The 22,034-nt window shown below is 39.8% G+C and overlaps 1 protein-coding gene across 3 annotated transcripts in view; it reads left to right on the forward strand.

The window, feature by feature from the left end:
* The window catches only part of LOC134792116 (uncharacterized), a 246,439-nt gene that overhangs the window by 27,114 nt on the left and 197,291 nt on the right, over positions 1-22,034 (forward strand). The window lies entirely within an intron of this gene.

Genomic DNA, 22,034 nt, shown 5'->3' on the forward strand with positions numbered 1-22,034 from the left:
GCCTCTATTCCGGCGACATCAGCACGTCTAAGGATCTCCGTGTTCCGAACACGGTCAGACCAGTGGACGCCCATAATGTCGCGGAGGCATCTTAGGTGGAATCCGTCCAATGAGCGAATATGCTTCCGATATACGCACCACGTTTCTGAGGCATAGAGGAGATTTGGCAGGACAATAGCCATGTATACAGCAACCTTTGTAGAGAGCTTTATGTCGTGCGACCGAAACACCTTGGAACGAAGTTTTCCGAACGCTGCTGCAGCGGCTCCTATTCTGCAGTTTATTTCATTGTCAAGGTGGCACTTGGCTGTAATAGTGCTACCCAGGTATTTAAACTGCTCTACATGCTTAAGCGAGTCCCGGCCGAGTTTAATGTCAATCTGGGAATTGGCAATTATGTCAAGGGCCAGAACTTCAGTCTTTTTGACATTTATTTTTAGGCCAAATCTTTGACATGACTCATCAAGACTCGACATAAGCTGTTGTAGAGCACCTGGAGATTCGGCCACAAAACACAGGTCATCTGCATACATCATCTCTGTTATGACTGCGTGAGACACCTTGGTGCGCGCTTTTAGCCGGGCTAGGTTAAATATGCCACCATCGGTGCGATAGCGAATACGAATGCCATCAGAAGAAATTTGTAGTGCCTCCCGAACTACTACTGCGAAGTACAAGGCGAATAGAGTGGGCGCAAGCACACAGCCCTGCTTCACGCCACAGCTAACAGAGAAAAACTCTGATTGTTCGCCCTTGACACTTACGCAGCATTGCATGTTGTCATGCAATAGCCGGATCATCCTAACAAACTTTTCCGTACATCCCAGTTTCGCCAAAACCACCCATAAAGCTTCGCGAGGCACGCTGTCGAAGGCTTTTTCTAGGTCAACAAAACACAGATACATTGGTTGACCTTGCTCTCTACACTTCTCTTGCAGTTGCCGTATAGAGAAAATAGCCTCGCAGGTGCCTCTATCTGGCCGGAAGCCAAATTGGGTCTCAGGTAGAATGCTTTCCGATAGCGGCATCAAGCGGTTTAGTAGAATACGGGCAAAGACCTTCCCCGGAGAAGTTAGAAGGGATATACCTCTGTAGGAGTTACAGTCAGCGCGGTCTCCTTTGTTCTTGTATAAGGAACAGATGCGAGAGACTCGAAAGTCAGCAGGTACTCGCTCTTCGTCCCACATTTTAGAGAACAGCTTCCAGACCGCCTCATGAAGCTCCGTCCCTCCGTACTTTAATAGCTCTCCAGGTACATTGTCGACGCCCACCGCTTTCTTGTTTTGTTGTTGTTGTATGGCAGTGACAACCTCACGCAATAACAAAGGCTCATCCAGTTTTTGTTCAGTAGGCAGAGCTGGTATCGAGTCAATATGCTGCATATCTGCAGCACGGTCAATATTTAACAAGCTGTTAAAATGTTCTGCCCACCTCTTGAGCACGTCAAGCTTATTGGTAACAAGTTGAATTCCGTCGGAGGACTTTAACGGTACAGAACTTCGCTTTATCGGACCAACAAGCTGCCGGATCTCATTATGAAACGCACCCAACTGGTTCGTGTCAGAAAGCCATTGTATGCGCGCGGCTTTGTCATGCCACCACTTGTCCTTTACTTCCCTGATTTTTCTCCGAAGAAGAGTTCCATTCTGCTTGACTGCGTCTGCTTGGTCACTATGATTCAAACGCAACAACAATACATAAAGCACGTAAAATGTCATCGAATGTAGAATAAAGTCTGTTGGCTCCGATATCGATATCGTGTCGGATTATGTGAAACGGTTTGAACAGGCGAGGATCGGGGACCGAGCTTATGTGGTATACTTAGATCACTACTCACCACTAGATGGGGCATTCAACTCGTGTTCATTACTAGCACGAGTTTCGTATACGTATTAAAAGACGCACCGCAAGCTGGCGTTCACTTATATTCCGCAGTGTTAGGTATGCTTTAACTTACGTCTATCCTCGGAACAAAATTTTATTATTGATAAGAATTTGGATTTCAACTAAAATATCATTTGATAAATATCCAACAGACCAACAGTACCCCTTCGGTTAAAGAAAAAAATCGTGTCTGAACCCGATCATTCAACAACTTCTAGTTTCTCTTTGGTCAAAATAAAATACAAGATCAAATAGCAGTAGCTAGATTCTGTACTAACCATCGTGGTTAGATTGCCAAACGATCCTCCAAACAACAAACAGATAAACCTCAAAGGTAGAAAGAAATTCTGGCTTTGGTTTAGTGTTTATCAAAACAAATGTTTCAATGAAATATTTTAGATTTAAGAAGATTTAACTGTTCGTTGTTAAATAAATTTAGTTTTGTTGTAGGTACTAACAGGATCTAGTGTGAGGTAATCTATGTTCTGCGGTAAGTCCACGCTGTCAGCCTGATTTATACCGGTCGTATATTCGATTCCCACATACGTACGTACTTATTATTTAAAGTGCATCCCAAGTACGTAATCCATAACGTCACTGAATGCCGATACATTTTGGTGCATTTAGCATTTTCTATTTTGCGTTTCTGTTCGGTGGTATATTCTGCCCTCCTAAGCCGAATAGCGCTATCTCAAAAACAAATGATTTTGAAAATGGAATTTTCAGTAGGTAATAGAAACTAAAGTATAAGTTAGCATTGAATTTTCTTTTGAGATAGCGTTCTTTGGCTTAGCAGGGCAGTAATGACGTCACGAAAGTTCTTGGTTTTCGCTCTACCAATAGTTTAGTAGTTTCATAATAGTGTAAAGAATCTCATCTGTTAATTCACTAGGTAGATTTTTATTTTACGGCAGGAGCCAGGAAAGTTTTTCGCCCGTGGGCCACGGCCACATTTCCTCTTCCTTTTAGGAGGCCGGCCTATATGGATGTGGAATTTGGGTTAATTAGCCGGCCCGTAGCTTGGAGTACCTGCCGTGATTTAGAGGGCTTCATCGTTGTCGATCTACTTTTGACAAACTTGTCGGGGTCGTAGTTTCAGTTACATTACTTTAGGATGGTCCTCAGATAACTGTTGTTCTTCTGCATGCATGCATATCTCTTTACCTAAAAATAATACCAGATTTCAAAGAGTGCCTCAATATCCTTGCCGCCCCAGCTTATTCCCGCAACCTTCACTCATATTTCATCGAATCAAATTGTGGATGAAGGGTATTGAGGTTACGGGACAACCTGCCGAATCGACCCGAAGCAATGGAAAAATGCCGCTATGTCGTCAAACTTGAATTAGATGTTAAATGATGAATAAAATATGAGCCTCTGATGCCTGAAATAAACGATTTCATTTAAATTAAATTCAAAATCGTTGTTCCTTTACCGTCTAAAATCCAAACTAACTATTTTGGCGAAGTGATCCTAAAATAATCTTGGCCTCCGAAGTGAAATCTAAAATCCAAAGTTTACAAAACTTCTGTAAGCATTGTTATACCACAATACACTCGGGTCATTTGTTTCCAAAACTTCGCAAACTCTACTGATATTGTTAAAGGTACACTGAAAGCAAATCAAAGTACCTTCGGCGTGTTCTTCATAAACTTATTACTAACAACAGGGAATAAACTCGGTCCCTTTATACCGACCCTTTGCCAGAACACTAGGTGAACCGACCAAGCAATAAAATACCAAATTCTTGACAATTTCGATACAATTTCATACAAAATTGGCGACTAAAGTGAGGGTAATAAGGGTGAGATTGGATTGGATATTGTTTGTTCATAGATGCTTTCTGCGCCCGCGGGTAAGGGTCAATTTAATTAATTACAGGAACCACGACATGCCTCCTATTAAACCTTTGTTGCGCAGTATTATTTTGCTGTCTACGACCAATAATCTTATTGTTATTGTATATATATTGCGGAGCAAACGATAACAGCTTGGATCTCTTTTAATTACCTCAACAAATGATAATTGTAACCCCTGGGGTTGTTTGAATTCAGTAAAATCATTAGCAGACATCGGCTTAGATGTGGCAAAATTTATCTAGACCAAATTATCTTGGTCGAACTTTGTCTATAAGTACTTTTTCTATATATTAGTGATCGATTCAAGTTTTCTCTGATCATTAGCTTTTAAAAATAATGTATTGTGCTTCGACACAAATAGCTATAAATAATGTAGTTTCTTCCAAAGACTTCTGCAAGGTTACCTTTTAAATATAATTTTTCTTATGGTTGATTTCAAATAACCGCAAAGGTTTCAAATAGTTCCACTCGGCGGTATTGCATTACAAAACTATTCAATATTCCAGAACGTTTTCCATCCATAAAACATCGACTGAAAATTAACATTGAACCGCGGAATGTTTGAAATTCATTCCGTATGATGCAAGTTTAAAACTGGACCGCGTTCTTTTATAAACGTAACGTAATATTGATGTTATATTTAACCTTCGATTAGCCAAATGTAAGGTGAGTCAGCTTCTATTATGAGCTAGCAACGTCTTTGTACTGACACTTGGTTTGACGCAGGTCTATTCACGTCTCCAATAAACATGGCGATCCGTCAGCCATTGGACAGGTACCTGTATGTGTAGATGTTCGCTATTTCGACGTTATTACATGCCTCTATTTGCTTTCACCTGTCCCGGTGTTTTCGAGCACTCGGAAGTTAGATTATTATTTCATATATGGGCTTGTAGGAATTGTATGAAAGTCTTGATGTGGTTAACTGCGCCAGTACAGTCTACAATAAAGGCTCGCGACAAAGTTATAAAAACTTAAGTTAGCAGGTACAATTTTATGACGTTGGTGGAAAAATGCCTCATAGAAAGTGCATACTTACTGTAGCATATACATACTCGTAGGAGTACTAGAACTACAGGGGTGTTACATGCGCGTTGCCGACTCTTTAAAGTCCTTTTTTGAAGAACCTCATATGTACTGTAGTCCCTCGAGAAAACCTCGGCAGGAAGCCCATTCCACAGCCGGAGCGTTCCAACAGCAAGATAATGTAAAGTCAAGGTGGCGAAGACCGTCTTTCAGGTAAGACTGTTTACAAGCTCGTTCGTCGCTTCTATTTTTTGCGTTTGTATTGTACACATACAGATCGTCGGACAGACTGGAGGAGGAAAGCCCTTCCTTTCTGTTCTGACGGTGTCTGAGCGAAGTATGTATGTAAGTACTTATACAAACACGAGAGTTCTTGCCATATAACGGTCTTGTCCATATTAACCTTAGAGGCTAGACTCGTTACTGCAGACTTGCAGAGTAAGAAGCTGTAAGTCATATTCTTCAGATCTCTGTAAGGAGGAGGTACTTCCTTGGACAGCTCCATAATCGAGTGTGACTTCACTGCGCTGCACATTTTCTATGCAATGCAGGGAACAAAAGCTGTACCAGTTGGCTTTGTTAATTTAGGAGCTTCGTACTGAGGCAATTACTCACGCAGAGTTCTCGACGTGTTGGCAACAGTTTAGCGCAAACTGTAGGTAACCTTATTTAGCGAGTTAGGTTTTTGTGCGTCAGTAATTAAATTAAGGGTCCTTTAGAGAAATATAGCTACTTCCTCATCAATCTTCTCAAAAAAAGTAGAATTAGATTGCTTATATGGCAGTTGGCTGGCATTGGCTGTACAAATTTGGACTAAATTACTTCCAGCTTACCATCAGATTTGTATGACTCGCCACTGGTTCTCCAGATAGCTAACTTATCATGAATTGAGCACGCCTTTTTGACATACTTAGAATGAAGGCAATCGGATGTTAATGTCACAAATACAATTTTGCCATGACGTAACTTTTCCCACTTCTACCCATTCCCAAAGGAAACGAACAAAGTTTAAATAAAGGTAACTGAACGTGAACAGGATAGTAGCTTGAAAAGGCCATTGTGGGTGACACGTCGCGATGGGTGACAGGGCCGATTCAGCCGTCACTCGCACGCCGCCATCGAGGCGGGATGCAACGTACGGGCTCAAAGAGATTTCCCAAGTAGTTGGGTTTTGTAGAAAATACTGCGTCACAAATTGGGGTCATATGAGTGAATTGACAGTTTCACACGTGTCTGATCGAGAGATGAGGAAGAAATGTGTAGTCAGCATCAATACTAGTCTATAGAATATTTTTCCAAATAGAGAGATATGTATACCTATCATTGTGTATGTATCAACAGTACGCGTTCAAAAGTATTTACAACAATTTAATTGTTCTATTTACAGGCATATTTCTCTTTGTCAAGCTATCAGAGAACGGCAGACACTTTTGCTGCATAGTTTTTGATACGCCTCTTTTGATGATGCTGACTTTTGTACCTACGTCTATTTATTTGACGGCATTGAAGCAGCAAGCAGTTTGAGGAAATCTTAATCTGATATCTGAGAAGTCGTTTTTTAGTGGGTGAGAATGTATGATACGAGGTTTGAAATTTTCTTTCATTTGTACTTCAGCAGTTTTATGTTATTGTTGGAGACATCATCACATCACATACGACATAAAAGGAAGTTATTTGTCGAGGCAAGAAACGGAGTTAGAATGCAGAACTATAAACAAAACATAAAATAAAATTATGTGCAAACTGCGGGTAGGTTTAATTTAAAAGACTTAGACGGAAACGAAGCAGTTCCCGACACGCCTTTTTAATAGTGCCGCCTCAAGCAGTTGCATTTACTTGCAGGTGATTGCTCTCCACAAGATACAGCATATAGAGCAGTGGCTCTTAACCTTTCAGTGATGAGGGACTATTCGGCAATTGTCTTTTTGCCAGACCACCAACTCTTTGGTACTTGCACTTGCACGAACAGCTAATGTAAAATATAACTTGACTTGAGCTGGTTATCTAAAATCACATTAACGAACAGTTAATGGACAATTAAATTAAAACTATCCTTATTATTCCTACCTACAGAACGTTATGTTAGGTTTTTTTTACCATCGTTAAATAGGTACGTCATCAGACCTATTTCATGGTACATTTTGACTATCTCTTAGTACTTACTAAAATGTACCATGAAATACGGGATTTTGATACACGTTCTTTTTCCCGGTCAAAGCTTGGGCGTGATTCGACCGCTGAAAGATAAATGTAGCTGGAGGTTCACCCTTTTTTGGTACGGTAACGCGCTTAATAATTGCGCCGCTTATTGTGCTCATAAAATGCTATCCCATGAGCGATAGATTGAGTTGCATCGGACAATGTTTTACAACGGTTTATGTATCTGTCTGAAACCTAGATTTTGTTGATAATAATTTCCGCTACAAAACTTATTACAGCTATAACATTAGAGGATAATTACCCATGTAAATTTGTTGTGATGAGTTCCCAGTGCTGCAGCACTGTTACAAGTGTCCCGTTCACGAAACTGACGACATGAAAGTTAGCCATTTCCATACACCATTTTAATGTGAATTAGCGTGTTAATTCAATTGTTTATTTCCGCTATATGAGTGCGAGTTCCGCGCGAGTTGTCGTAGACTCTACATAGTACGAAATCTAGTGGGAAGTTATCTGTACTTGCACCATAAATTGAGCCTTTACTATCACAACGTCTGGTATATTGTAGGTATAAACCAAAGTCCGCGAGCGTCGGTGTGCCTGCTTGGGATAAACTAGGAAAGAATGAAACTGACATCAAATAGATGTTACCTATCAGTTTGATACCTGAGGGTAAAAAAAGGACCAGCGCTGTTTACCGACTTTCGAAATAAAAGCGGAGATTAAGAAATACGATCTTTTAACGGAATTCTATTATTTCTTAAGTAATCATTATGTCTTTTGTGGGCTGGTGGGTTTATAGCTGTTTTTTATCCGTCATCAATGTATAATAAAGTTCATCTGAACGCTATACTGATCCTACGTAGTGCTCAAAGATACGAGTATGATTGAGTGCAAAGCAGGGATGTTACGGAGCTCCGTTTCCGTTTCCGTTAAGGCGGAACTTCCGTTTGGTATTACACATCCGTTTCTGTTCCGGTTCCGTTATGTTTGAAACGGAAGTTATAACGGATGTCAATGCTTCGCGCGGCGGCGGCGTACATCAAAAACAAACAGGTTCATACCAGTCATTCGACTCATTCGCTCATCGCCCCGCTTGCCACGTGCTACGCTAATTTGTTGTTTGTTTGTATACTTTGTTTTATTCGTGTTATTAAAATTAAAGTCGTATGTGTTCTGTTGTGTACTGACTACTGACTGTGTGTAGTGTGTATGGTGAATGTTAGTGTGTAAAAAAACGCACAATGAAGCCGAAATCAAGTTCGATTTGGAACTATTTTGATGAAGTTAGTGGGGACACGGCTAAGTGTTAACTTTGTCTGAAGGTTTATTCTAGAAAGGAGAAAACGGCTACATCGTTAAAAAGTCATTTGAAGTGTATGCATTTTGCAGAATATGATTAATTTAACCAATCAGAAGTTGAAAAGATAAATAGTTAAATACGCAGCCTTCGACATCCAAAGACACGCCGCTTCAAGAGGCGAAAATACAAATGACCCTTAAAGAGACTTTGCTAAAAAATCAAAAGTGGTGCAATTCCAATCCAAAATAAAGGCCTGGCATAATAAAGGCTGATTAATATTTGGAATTTTTGTTTTTAATAGATCTACCCTTAACATCTCGTCCACCTATCACTCAGGCTCCGATTCTGGTTCCGGTTCCGTTTCCGTTTTCGGTTCCGTTTCCGTTTTCGGTTCCGTTAAACTAAATTGAAAACATCTGTTTCCGTTTTCGGTTCCGATAAAACCACATCCGTTACATCCCTGGTGCAAAGTATCCGAAAACGACGTCGAGGATAGGGCAAAGTGGAAGCGAAAGATACGGAAAGCTGACCCCATCACCATGTGACACATAGTCATGTCATGGAGTAGTCATGCGCGAGTGTTATTAGATTTAGACCTATTTTAGTGCCAAAATTAAGTACAGAGTCTATATCGCCACTTTTTTTTAAAGCATAAGCATCCAAAGGTGAAATTATACTCAAGTGATCAGTGTAGCGTTCTCTCCCTCTCTCTATATATATATATATATATATATAGAATAACACTCGCGCATGACTACTCATAAGTTAGATTAAAATATAAATTTTAACGCTCCCTGTACATTTTAATATTCTGCGCCATACGAGACAAAATTTAATTATAATCTAAACCCGATAACGAAACCCTATTAAGATAAACACATTAAGTACTGTTACGTTAAGGCGTTTAAACTTTCATGACGTTACTATATGCCTAGTCAATGAAACCATGCACTACCCAATCAATATCATCTCGATCCGTTTCAATAAAAAATACTTCACCAAATTGCAACTCGGGCAACATGAATGATTGATACAGAAATATTTTTGACTGCAGAGCTGTTATTCCTAGCGCCTCGCTCACACAAGCATCGACTCAGATGGTTCAGTGTACGATACTCGTAATTAAATCACCGTTCATCATCATTCATTAATTCATTCGCTGATTTATCATCAACGTCTTCATCATCGCCATTAGCAGCATATTAGCCAATTGTCCGATCCGATATCAAATATCGGATGACCCCTTGGAAAAAGAGCTGCTAGAGAGTGCCCCGTGGCATCTATTAACGCTTTTTTATATTTTACTTTTTGTGTTCATTCGATATCGGCTAGGATAATATGAAAACGCTCTTTACCTCCTCCGGTGATCCCCACGTCACTCGGTCTTATGCTGCCCTTATCCAGCGCTCGTTGATCTTATATGTATATCAAGTCACGTCGTGCACGATAATAAGCTTCAAATCGTCTTATCTACGCCTACGTTTTCCCACCCACGTTGAGCTTTTCGGAATTGCTTTTGTAATATCTAATTACTCATTATTACTGGTTCTCTATATGGTTCATATGTTTACGTCTATTTCAATAATTAGGGCACAGAAAAATGTCCTCTTCCTCGAATCTAGAGCAGCCTCACATTAGGACAAGTAATACATTACTGAAGACCACACCGATAATAACTAGGTACTTACTTTTACATTGTATATTTTTTTGTTTTCTAGAAAATGCAGCGTTGACGCCGTTGACGACAAGTGACTTATTTCAACCTCTATCAACTCAAATAATCCTCGTATCTCCTGTAAAGGTTTGACAACGAGTTAGTGACCCTTTGTGGTAAGCGTTCATAATTTTAGGTTTCCGCTTACCACCAGACGACCGTCCGCTGGTTTGCCCACCGGACCGGGGTATAAAACCTATAGATTTGCTTGCGTCGATCACTCGCTGGCAATAGGAATTCTGAAAGGGTAGTGGCGTAAAAAACACATGGCTACAGCTTCACCGCTCTATAAAAATCATTAGCTTTATAAGGATTTATGTGCCATTGGAAATGTGATACGTTTTCATCTCTCCTTACTAGTATAAAAGTATACAGGGCGGACCCAAATAACTCTACCAACTTTTCGGTTGATTTGCTTAATTTATTAGAGCAATACTTAATGTATCATCTATGTTCGTTTAGTTAGTATAGGCGAAAAAACGCTTAGATTTTCGAAATGATTTATTGGGAAACTCATGCGATGCTTGCTGTAAGTATCAATTGTTATTAAGGCGATATGTTTAAAGAGCTACCTACTTGTTTTTTTATTTTATTACTAGGTAAATTGAATATGGAAAAACTTTATCTATGTTGATATATCATTACCTAATCATAATTCTGTCAAAGAATAAGGGTTAATCATCATCATGTTCAATTGTATTTTGCAAATGCTCCTTTCGGTATTTCGATATACTAATGGCGCCCACCTTGTATTTAAGCAAATATAGTTACAACACTTACAACCTTTTACAATAAATGAGTTCATTGCACCGGCTTTGTTTAATTTATTTAGTTTTCCGCTCGGTAATTTATTGTTACAATTGTGATACATGATAAATGACCCGGTCAAGTGCGAGTCAAATTCATAAATATTGGGCCGAGTTTCATTTGTAATTGAATTATAGGGGTTAATGCGTGTTAGCTTGTCACTTCAATATAACAACTAGCTATTAGTTCAATAGTCTTTAGACATTATTTGAATAAGGACATCACTACATCTTATAAATCAAAGTCCCCCACCGCGTTTGTCTGTTCACGATAAAATCAAAAACTACTGAACGGATTTTCATGCGGTTTTCACCTATCAATACAATGATTCTTGAGGAAAGTTTAGGTGTATAGTTTGTTAACACTTTCCGTGCCGGGCGACCTGTTTCCAGTACAAAATGAACACACATACGTGTTCTTGTCAGTGAATGTGTTAAGGTTTTGTGTAATCCGTGCGAAGCTGGGGCGGGTCGCTAGTATAGGTATTATTGGTTAAGTAAAGCGCGTTATCCTTAAATTCTAGATATTACCTAGATCACATATCCCATAATCCCCATATAATATATAATCCCACACCTAGTGTAGTAAACACATTTTGTTGTCTTATACTTAGAGTATACTTAGAGTTAGATGAAATAAAAGGTCGTCCTTTAAAATAATATTTATCTCCACGTCTGCCTAATTGAATCTCAATTAAATTGGATTGGGCAAATGTTTTGGTGAAAACGTACACCTATGCAATCTGACAGGAATAGATCTATGTATAGGTACCTATATATACGCGATTACGCACAATACGGCCTTGTCCCGCTGACCGATCGTAACCCTAAATAATTCTGTACGGGCGTACTGCAAGTAAGGACACGCCTTACATTGAGCGTTTATATATAAATACATTTCGGAGTGAATGCATAGTAGGTATATTACAGTATTGTACACGCACATGTTGTTTCGTGGTTGATCGTAACTTTGTTATAATTTTGAACGGAATCCGGTAAAAACATATTTCTTCAGTTATTTTTAGGGTTCCGTACCCAAAGGGTAAAAACGGGACCCTATTACTAAGACTCCGCTGTCTGTCTGTCGTTCTGTCTGTCTGTCTGTCACCAGGCTGTATCTCATGAACCGTGATAGCTGGGCAGTTGAAATTTTCACAGATAATGTAGGTATTTCTGTTACCGCTATAACAACAAAAAGTCCAGTCATTATATCCAAAAAACCGACCCTACCCGTGAATAATCAGTTCTTGGATTTTTTTTGTAGGTCCCTCGGGGGGGTCACTGGGAGTGTAAATTCAAAAAGTAGACTGAATCAGGGTCCTGTGTATATTCGAAAAACGGTTTTTCTTGAATAACTCGGCCATTTTCGTCTCGTTTAGTCCTTTTCATTTATGCCGTAACGTTGAAAATAAACGAGATGATGAAAATATTTTGAATTTGTCGCTTTTTTCAAATTTAATTTCCAAAATATCGATCCTAGAAGAAAAATTGTGAGGACCAAACTTGTAGAGAATCAAATTTCATACAATTTTTGTCCTCACGGTTTTACTGTAAAATCAAAAATGGCCGAGTTATTCAAGAAAAACCGTTTTTCGAATATACACAGGAGCCTGATTCAGTCTACTTTTTGAATTTACACTCCCAGTGACCCCCCCGAGGGACCTACGAAAAAAAATCCAAGAACTGATTATTCACAGATCAAAATCTATAATGACTGAACTACCAATACTAAACACAAACAGACTATAATAAATATTTTAGTGGGGCTCCCATACAACAAACGTGATTTTTTTTCGTTTTGTGCGTAATGGTACGGAAATCTTCATGCGCGAGTCCGACTCGCACTTGGCCGGTTTTTTTAAATTAAGCCCTACCAAATGAGACTTGAGAAGGAATTGTCATAGGGATAGGGACCATTATTCGGCGCGAGAGGTATAGTGAGCGAGAAAGAAAACGCCTTACGCGAATCGTGATGCGTTTGGGAGGGACGACGTGATTTTAATGTCAATTACGTGAATTGTGCTATTATCTATTCTATGTTAAACGTGCATGTATACTATGTATAGGATAGGATACCTATATATATAATTAGACAATGTAACGTAATGTTCTGAAACACAATATAACGAGAATAGCCTACGTGTGACGCATACAACACGGCGGCCTTGTCATGCATTCTGTTTATTTCAAACTTATACATATCTAATATCAATCTGATTATGTTATGCGTCGCGCTCACATTCACAATCTGTATGATGCCATAGTTCTTCTTTTTCCTCGCGTTATCCCGGCATTTTTGCCACGGCTCATGGGAGCCTGGGGTCCGCTTGACAACTAATCCCAAGAATTGACGTAGGCACTAGTTTTTACGAAAGCGACTGCCATCTGACCTTGATTGGGATTAATCCGGTTTCCTCACGATGTTCTCCTTCACCGAAAAGCAACTGGTAAATATCAAATGATATTTCGTACATACGTTCCGAAAAACTCATTGGTACGAGCCGGGAGCCGGGGTTTGAATCCGCGACCTGCGGATTGAAAGTCGCACGCTCTTACCGCTAGGCCAGCAGCGCTTTTTTTTATGTTGCCATAGTTACTCGAAAATAAATATTTTTTATTGCATTTCATATATTAGGTTCTCACATAGGCGAAAACGGTTGCACATTGCACATAAATTAATAAGATCTGCACGGAGGTCGTACCTACTTGTCTACGTGACAGCGTGATGAAACGGTATTCGTCACTTTCTATCCAGCGGTGTCAGGCCTGGCTCACTCCGCGATTTCGTCGCTTTGCAACAGATAGCTAAAGTACATCCGTTCCACACCAATTTTGGTGGCTAGCCATAAGCCGCGCGTGGCGCTGTCCCCACCTAGCGGCCATATCTGTCCTGATCGTAACAGACGCGTTTTGTTAGAGAGTGAGTCTTCTGTACCTAGTACTATTATTTATTCTGTGGCGGTGTTAAAAAGTGTCAGTTATTTTATCACGTGGAAAGCCATCCATAATACGCCTGAATCGCCTGATGTTCATGCCTACGTCAAAATATTTGAGAAAAGGAGCCCAATTCAGATTTAAACAGCTTGTTACGCTTTTGAACTGATGTTGACACAAAAAAGAGCGTACTCACATCTTAAAGGCCGTCAACGCACTTACAATCCTTCTGGTGTTGCGGGTGTCCATAGGCGGCGGTAATCGCTTACCATCAGGTGATCCGTCTGCTCGTTTGCCTACTATATAATAATAAATAAACCCCCAGGGCAGCTTGTGGCGAGCTGAATGGGAAGTGACGTCCCTTGGGTCCCATACCCCAGAGAGTCGGTCAGGCCCCTCTCTCCGGCTTGCCTTAATTGGCCGGCTGGAGTGAACACTGAGCAGGGGCCGCAGGACTCTCACCTCTGGCTTGCCTTAACCGGCCGTCCAGAGTGGGGTGTCAGAGCTATATGCTCGCAGGGCGGAAGTGAAATATGCCTAAGACGCGAGTTGGCACAGTGGCTGCTTACAGCCACTGGGTAGAAAGCGGTGCACACCTCTCCACGTACTGAGCCGCTCACGTGATGTTGTCCCCTTGTCGCTCCGTGCGAGCGGCCGTTTTCGGGGACCCATATTGTGAGTTGGCGAGTCACCACCTGGCCCATTTTTTCATGTTCGTTTTTAACATATGAGCAGGGCAGGTGCCATAGTCTCCTCCATAGTCCCGGTTACTAGTCCACTAGCAACTCAACCCAATAGCCCGGTTTCTTTTTGTACCTTTTTCTTACAATAGTCCTACACTAACCGGGGCTTGTCCTTGGGTGCACTACTATAGTTCAAACAGGGATAATCGTCGGTTGGTGTCACATTACATTTAGAGTAAATTGTCTTATTACAAGGGGCCTGTACGTGTTGGCTTCGGCCCCACGCACGCCTTCCAAATGCCCGGGACCCCATGGTCCAGAGAATTTGTAAGAGACATACAAATAATAATAATGATTCAGCCTATATACGTCCCACTGCTGGGCACAGGCCTCCTCTCAAGCCGACCACTGACTAACAGTCCGCCGGACGATATCGGCCGGTCAGTTGTTCGGAACTGTCAAATTTTTGTTCTAACTGACAGGCCGATATAGTCCGGCGGCCTGTTAGTCAGTGGTCGGCTTTACTCGCAAGACGGCATGGGCTGTAGTCCCCACGCTGGCCCAATGCGGATTGGGGATTGGGGCCTAACTATATCATAAAAAAAACCTTGACGATCGTGTTTGGCGTGTATCACACCTTTCACTTCATTTCGCATGCATCAATCAGCGGGAGCGATCTTTAAGGTCGTATTAAAATAAAATCAAACATTTTTGTTAACTCTCTGGTCTCCTGCTCTGGTGCCCGATTGTAGACTCAAAATAATTTAACCTTTTGAACGCCAAACGGCGCCACGGGGGTAAAATTTAGTTTTGTGAATAAATAATGCCAACCTAAAAGTGGGTTGTTAGGGTTCCGTACTCAAAGGGTAAAAGCGGGACCCTATTACTAAGACTTCACTGTCCGTCCGTCCGTCCGTCCGTCCGTCCGTCCGCCCGTCCGTCCGCCCGTCCGTCCGTCTGTATCTCACGAACCGTGATAGCTAGACAGTTGAAATTTTCACAGATGATGTATTTATGTTGCCGCTATAACAACAAATACTAAAAACAGAATAAAATAAAGATTTAAATGGGGCTCCCATACAACAAACGTGATTTTTGACCAAAGTTAAGCAACGTCGGGCGTGGTCAGTACTTGGATGGGTGACCGTTTTTTTTTGTATTATGGTACGGAACCCTTCGTGCGCGAGTCCGACTCGCACTTGCCCGGTTTTTTTTTCAGTAGATTTTCATAAAAAAATCGATCGACGTCAAATGCCGTCTTTGGCGTGGTTATCACGATTTTGCGTTGACGTCAATTGCGGTCTGTGGCGTTCAAAAGGTTAAAAGTAATGCGCCTAAGGTTACATTCTTACATATGTACAGCGTTTTACTATAAGTACCATTTTTTCCTAGTAAATAAATTGGACATTCTTTCTGAAGACGAATATGTTGTGCAGTATTTTTGTAATTATCTTTTTTTATATTTGTGGGTTTTACTTAATTACAAAAATAAAGTATCTTACCAACTTTTAACATGTGCTTAATGAAAATAGGATAAAATGACTGCATTTACATACAATATGATTATAGAGCAATCATTAATCTGTCAAAAGCATACTTGCACGAGGGGTGGAGGGACTTAACTTACATAATGCCAATAGGTACCACATTAAATGCCTTTGACGTCACTTGCAAAGCGGAAAGTTGTAAAACCCTTCGAACTGCTTGATAGACTCTCCTTTCACTAAGTCTAAAGTTTGTCATATTTGTATACGGTTTGTGAATCTGAAACCAACTATCAGGATCAGAACGCCTATTCTTTCAGCGCGTTTTCTAATTTACAAGAAAATACTGTCACTGAAGTGTGAATTAAACTATACATACTTATATTAAACAATATTACAGCAAGATTTATTTTGAATGAAGCGCTTTAAAACGGTAAAATTATACCCTTATTTATTTATTTATTTACAGACTCGTTGACGATGATATGACTCTCATTTTAACAGTTATTTTGCCTAAAGGTTTAACTGAACTATACTTCTCCCTTCTATAGTCTGTTCGGACAGAGAAGAGTCGTGGAATGTATGGGGCTCAATACTAGTATTTGCAGCACTGGCAACAAACACATATTTGATCGAATATTACATAACCGCTTTTAGCAAAATATTTTAACATTTTCCCTCTAAGAGCCGGTTGCACCAACCACGGTTGACGGACTGACTGACGTCACTAATCAGTGGACTATGAGATTTCCCATACAATAAAATACTCTTTAACGATGACAGACAGTTTGGTGGTACCCGAAACTAATTACCCTCACACTCGGCAAGCCTTGTCCACATTACTACGATTTATACACTGACCGCGGCCGTGTATTCAGATTGGTTCCGCAAGCACGGGCGATTCCGGATTAGATTAGTGTGACTCGTGTGTGACCTGACCTCGCGATGCGTAACAACGAGATGGAATAAAAGAATACTCGGTCCGGGTACCCTCAATGTGGGTTCATGATGCTCTTTTCAGGAGGCCGTGCTTCCACTATAAGGTCACAACCAGGCGTTTAAGATTGGAGTACGCTCATTTCTTGAAGATTTGAAGGTCGTATCTATTTTTTTGCAACCGGCTCTAAGGTCTCGTTAGCTCTCGTGATGGTGCTTGTATAGCGTACCCACTCAACAAGAGCCTACGCTCGCCAGTCTCAGGGACCACAGGGCGTCTCTTCCAGTGTGTACAGCCATTATACTGGGTCCCTAGAGCAAACAGCACCCACGAATTCAGAATGCGATTGGAATAACATTCCTCCTGAGCTGTGCTTTTAGAACCGTGATTATACTGTTGTTTATGCAGTAAATTAGGACTTGATAGCGTTAAAGTGGCCTAGAAACCAGGTGGGTGAATGAGCGAGTTAAACTAGATTAGCTTTTGGAAATACGTAAGTTAGGCAAGCATAAGAGTTTTGTGTACAAAATGTATTTAAAAATATCACTTACGAGCTGTCGAGCTGTTGGTGTCAAAACATTTCCACATGTACATACTATAAACACAACACAGCAAACATCATAGGAATCAATACATTTTTTAACGTATTATGGAGGTGTTATGACTCCATGCAACTCAAAGTCTTCATGACTCCACCAATAATAGATAAATAACTCACTCGAAACTCGTATCAAACGCACTGACACAGTCATAACATGACAGTCTGAAGGGAATAGTCTGTGGTTGTATATTTTTGGCTGCCAATATCAAAGAGTAAGTAAAGTTTGTCAAAGGACTGTCTCATTTCAATCATAGACAGAGAGAATCATACTATCTTTGTCTTACACTAGTACTAGCACCCAAAATAAAAGGATGAGTATAGTTTTCCTGGTTCTTACTGAGGGACAAATTGGTTTGACCAACTATATAATATTGCCAATATTTATATCACTACCTGCAAAATAGTATTAAAAAAAAGTTGTTGCCCACCAAGCTTTGGTGATACTTTGGTGTGGAATAACAAGACGTCTAGAGTTAGACCAAGAAAAGTCTGCAGCAATCTTGATAGCCCACGCAGTGCAAGTGTTATTTAAACGTCATAATTTTATAGAAGTTCGACGTATATAATAACACGTGCACTACGTGGGCTATCAATATCTCTGCAGACTTTTCTTGAAGTTAAAAGAGACTGTCACAAGCTTAGTGGATATAACCAACGGAGACGCCATGTCTATAATTTTCGGTACAAAATAGTCTGCCGTTTTTTGCGGGGGAGGGGCACATCAAATGACACGTAACGTAAACATAGCCATGTCAGATAAACGTCAGTCCATACATGTGGTTGCAATGTGGTTGACCATTGGCCGCCTATTTTCGACAGAGGGGAACGCCTGTTAATGACCACTCCGTTTGGTTATATTCTCTAAGGTCACAAGGACATACAATATACAATACCTAATAGCGCTTTCTCTGCTACTTCTCTTGAAAGTTCCATAAAGCCGACCACTGACTAACAGGCCGCCGGATGATATCGGCCTGTCAGTTAGAACAAAAACTTGACAGTTCCGAACAACTGACCGGCCGATATCGTCCGGCGGACTATTAGTCAGTGGTCGGCTTAAGACTATCCCGTCATCTCCCCCTCCCCCTTGTCTTCTTCATACTTCCTTAAGTTTTAGGTAGGTACTTTTCCAAAGCGGTGGTAGCCGAGTGGATATGACGTCCGACTTTCAATCCGGAGGTCGCGGGTTCAAATCCTGGCTCGTACCAATGAGTTTTTCGGAACTTATGTACGAAATATCATTTGATATTTACCACTAGCTTTTCGGTGAAGGAAAACATCGTGAGGAAACCTGCATACATCTGCGAAGAAATTCAAAGGTGTATGTGAAGTCTCCAATCCGCATTGGGCTAGCGTGGGGACTATAGCCCATCAAGCCCTCTCGCGCATGAGAGGAGGCCTGTGCCCAGCAGTGGGACGTATATAGGCTGAAATGATGATGATGATGACTTTTCCAAAAGCGTGTTGGAATTTACGCCCACGTTGTCGACCTTTGCGGACCTGAACTTTCAATGTTGTGGTAGTTCTGCTAGTTTTGAATACAAGCTCAGTCTGATTTGCTAGTCTTGAATAGAAACACGTCTGATGATTACCAGAGGAATAAACTCACACTTTCAGCTATGCGCTATGTAATCAGTCTCTGGTTTTCTTGTAGGCGTTCTGAAGCAAACATTTAAAATAACCGTCAATGACTTTGAGTCATAATAATATAAATACTTAAGCATTAAAAGTGTACCTTTTGGATTTATGGTGTATACTTCAGTCGTTTATGAGGTAGGAATCCAAGAACAAACCAGCTGAGCCATAAAACTATATATACACTTGCCACCCATGCATTAAGTGATTTAGTAGCAATGCGTCATTTAGTTCTCAATTCATAATTAGTTACAGTAATAAACTACCTAAAGTTAGACCATGAAAAGTCTGCAGCGATTTTGATAGCCCACGCAGTGCAAGTGTTATTTTAAACGTCAAACGTCTATGAAATTATGACGTATTAAATAACACTTGCACTGCGTGGGTTATCAAAATTGCTGCAGACTTTTCTTGGTCTAACTCTAGTCAACTGAAAAATCGTAATGAGAAAAATATTTTCGTTGCTGGTAGATCGATCACTATTGTACTTCTTCTTTCTAAGAAGTAGGTGCATAGATGGTGCATAGTGCCTAGGTCTAAACCAAGGTACTAGGAGGATATATCCTCCAACCCTAGAGTTAGACCAAGACAAGTCTGCAACGATTTTGATAGCACACGCAGTGCAAGTGTATATATACGTCATAATTTCATAAAAGTTTGACGTTTAAAATAACACTTGCATTGCGTGTGCTATCAAAATCGTTGCAGACTTCTCTTGGTCTAACTCTAGGTGCATAAGTGGTGCATAGTGCCTAGGTCCAAAGAGTATAATAATATATGTATAGTAAAAGAGAGCCAACTCGCGAGTAAATGTCAAAAAACGTCGACACTAACGCTCCTAGCGGATTTCTGTTACAAACCTTTACGTATGTGTGCGTGGCACACATGCATAGTAATAAAGACTATGGCGCCTTTTTCCTTGACCGTCTACAGTGAACTACAATGAGGGTTCCATTCTTTCACCTTCTTGCAAAGCAATCACGTGAAAAATGAATACACCTCCTTGTAGTGCACTGTACACGGTCAAGGAAAAAGGCGCCAATATATTATGTACTATAATACCTATTCATTCAGTGACGATTTACTACCTAGACCAGTATTTTTATAAATGTTCATACCAAAGAATAGTTTAGTCGCAAAAGTAAAAACACGATGTGCAAAAATATCATTTATTTTTCATTACTTACATGCGTAACAAACCAAAAAAATATTTTCTAAGGGGTCCACTTATTATAATAAATTAGTTCGAAATAATACAAATCCACTATTAAAACTTGGACTTAAATTTGACTAGCTAGCACGAGCCACGAAGCATTGATGCGTTTTGGAGTCATGTTGTTTTAATTCGCACAGCCGAAAAGGCAATAACATTTCTTTCTCCCAGGCGCACTCATTTTCATCAATTTATAGTGATTATACTTTAAATTATTAATTAAAATTACAAAAAAATTGAATCTTCTGTTTGACTTTTATAGTTTGACGGTTACTATGTTTTTTTTTTGTTTTAACGTTTCCTTTCACGTAAGGCACTTGGCGAAACTATTTAGTTAAATGTTCTTAATAAAAACGATTATATTATTTTAATATAAATACAATTATATTAAGACGATAAAAAAATGTGAGGTACCTAAATTACTGAAAATTTTAAACGTTTCATACTTGAAACGGAATTTGTGATAAAAATGCAAACACAAAGTTTTTTTTCTTTTTAACAATTATGGCCTGGATTCGTGTTTTTTTAAGACACCACAGACAAAGCGGTGATACCATCTAGTTGATTTACATGGAAGCATCAGGTGAGGAAATGTTGCTGTAAACATAATGTTGACTGCGCTAGTTTCCATGTATAAGGTACCCCTCTTTGAAGTTTCGCCCCCCTGCCTAGGTCTAAACCTAGGTAAGTACTAGGTAAAAATATATCCTTTTGACATCTTTATTATTTTCATAGGTACCTCCAAAGAGTATAATAATATTATCTTGGGTACCTCTATTATTTCTGCTTAGATGCAAATAAAATTTAATCACTACGTCAGTGTCATAATATCCAATATTTGTTGGAAGATTTATTTTCTGAAATTGGTATTAAAAACTTGAATACGAGGTTAATTCACAATGATACTAATGATAGTCAGTGGCGTCTGCGTGAGAAGCGTTGGCAATGTACCGACTTTTAATTTACACCATGGTCTAATAAAACATGGTCTTCCATTCCCAGAGTGACACGGGCCTACGTCACAATAACATTGCCACTTTATTTCAACATAACATGTTACATGGGTACATTATACCTATGGTTAATAAGTTAAAATATTTCTTTATAATTTTATAATTTTCATTTATATGTATTTTAGCTTAAATTTTACAATAACACGTCATTTTTAATTACTCGTTAGCAATATCTTCCGATTCACGAAAGAAATTTCAGACTTTCGGGTAATTCTGTTTATACTACTGGCAACACAGGATAGCGCTGTGCACATTTGACAATTCGGATCTAGATAACTTCATGCCCTGACCGTCATCCTTGTCGAATGCGTGTTAATTGTTATTTCCTTCTCGCTCAGTGTCAGCAGTCGCAGTGTTTTCCAAAGTTTTCACGTCGTAAGCTTGGTAATTAATGTGTAACTGTGAATTAGTTTTTTAAACGTTTCTCTTGTATAGATAAATAAAGTTTAATTTAATACATTAGATTTGTTTTATTTTACTATGTTTCTACATGAATAACTTAAAATTAATGCCGTTTAAATAATTTTCACCGTTGGTTAAAATTCTCCCACATTTCAAAGTTTGAGAACCTGTAAACAGCATGATGACGTAGGCGCGTGTCAGTTAGGTCATACGCGAATCTCGGAATGGAGTACCAGGCGGAGTATATTATTATACCATGATTTACACTGGTAAATGCACAGATCTAGAATGACGCTAATGCTTGTTTATATGCTTACATTGTAGTTCTGTGGGCAAATAAGTACTTGCGTAAATGCGTATATTACTTTACCTTAATACCT

Source organism: Cydia splendana, chromosome 7 (assembly GCF_910591565.1).
Source record: "Cydia splendana chromosome 7, ilCydSple1.2, whole genome shotgun sequence".
NCBI lineage: Eukaryota > Metazoa > Arthropoda > Insecta > Lepidoptera > Tortricidae > Cydia > Cydia splendana.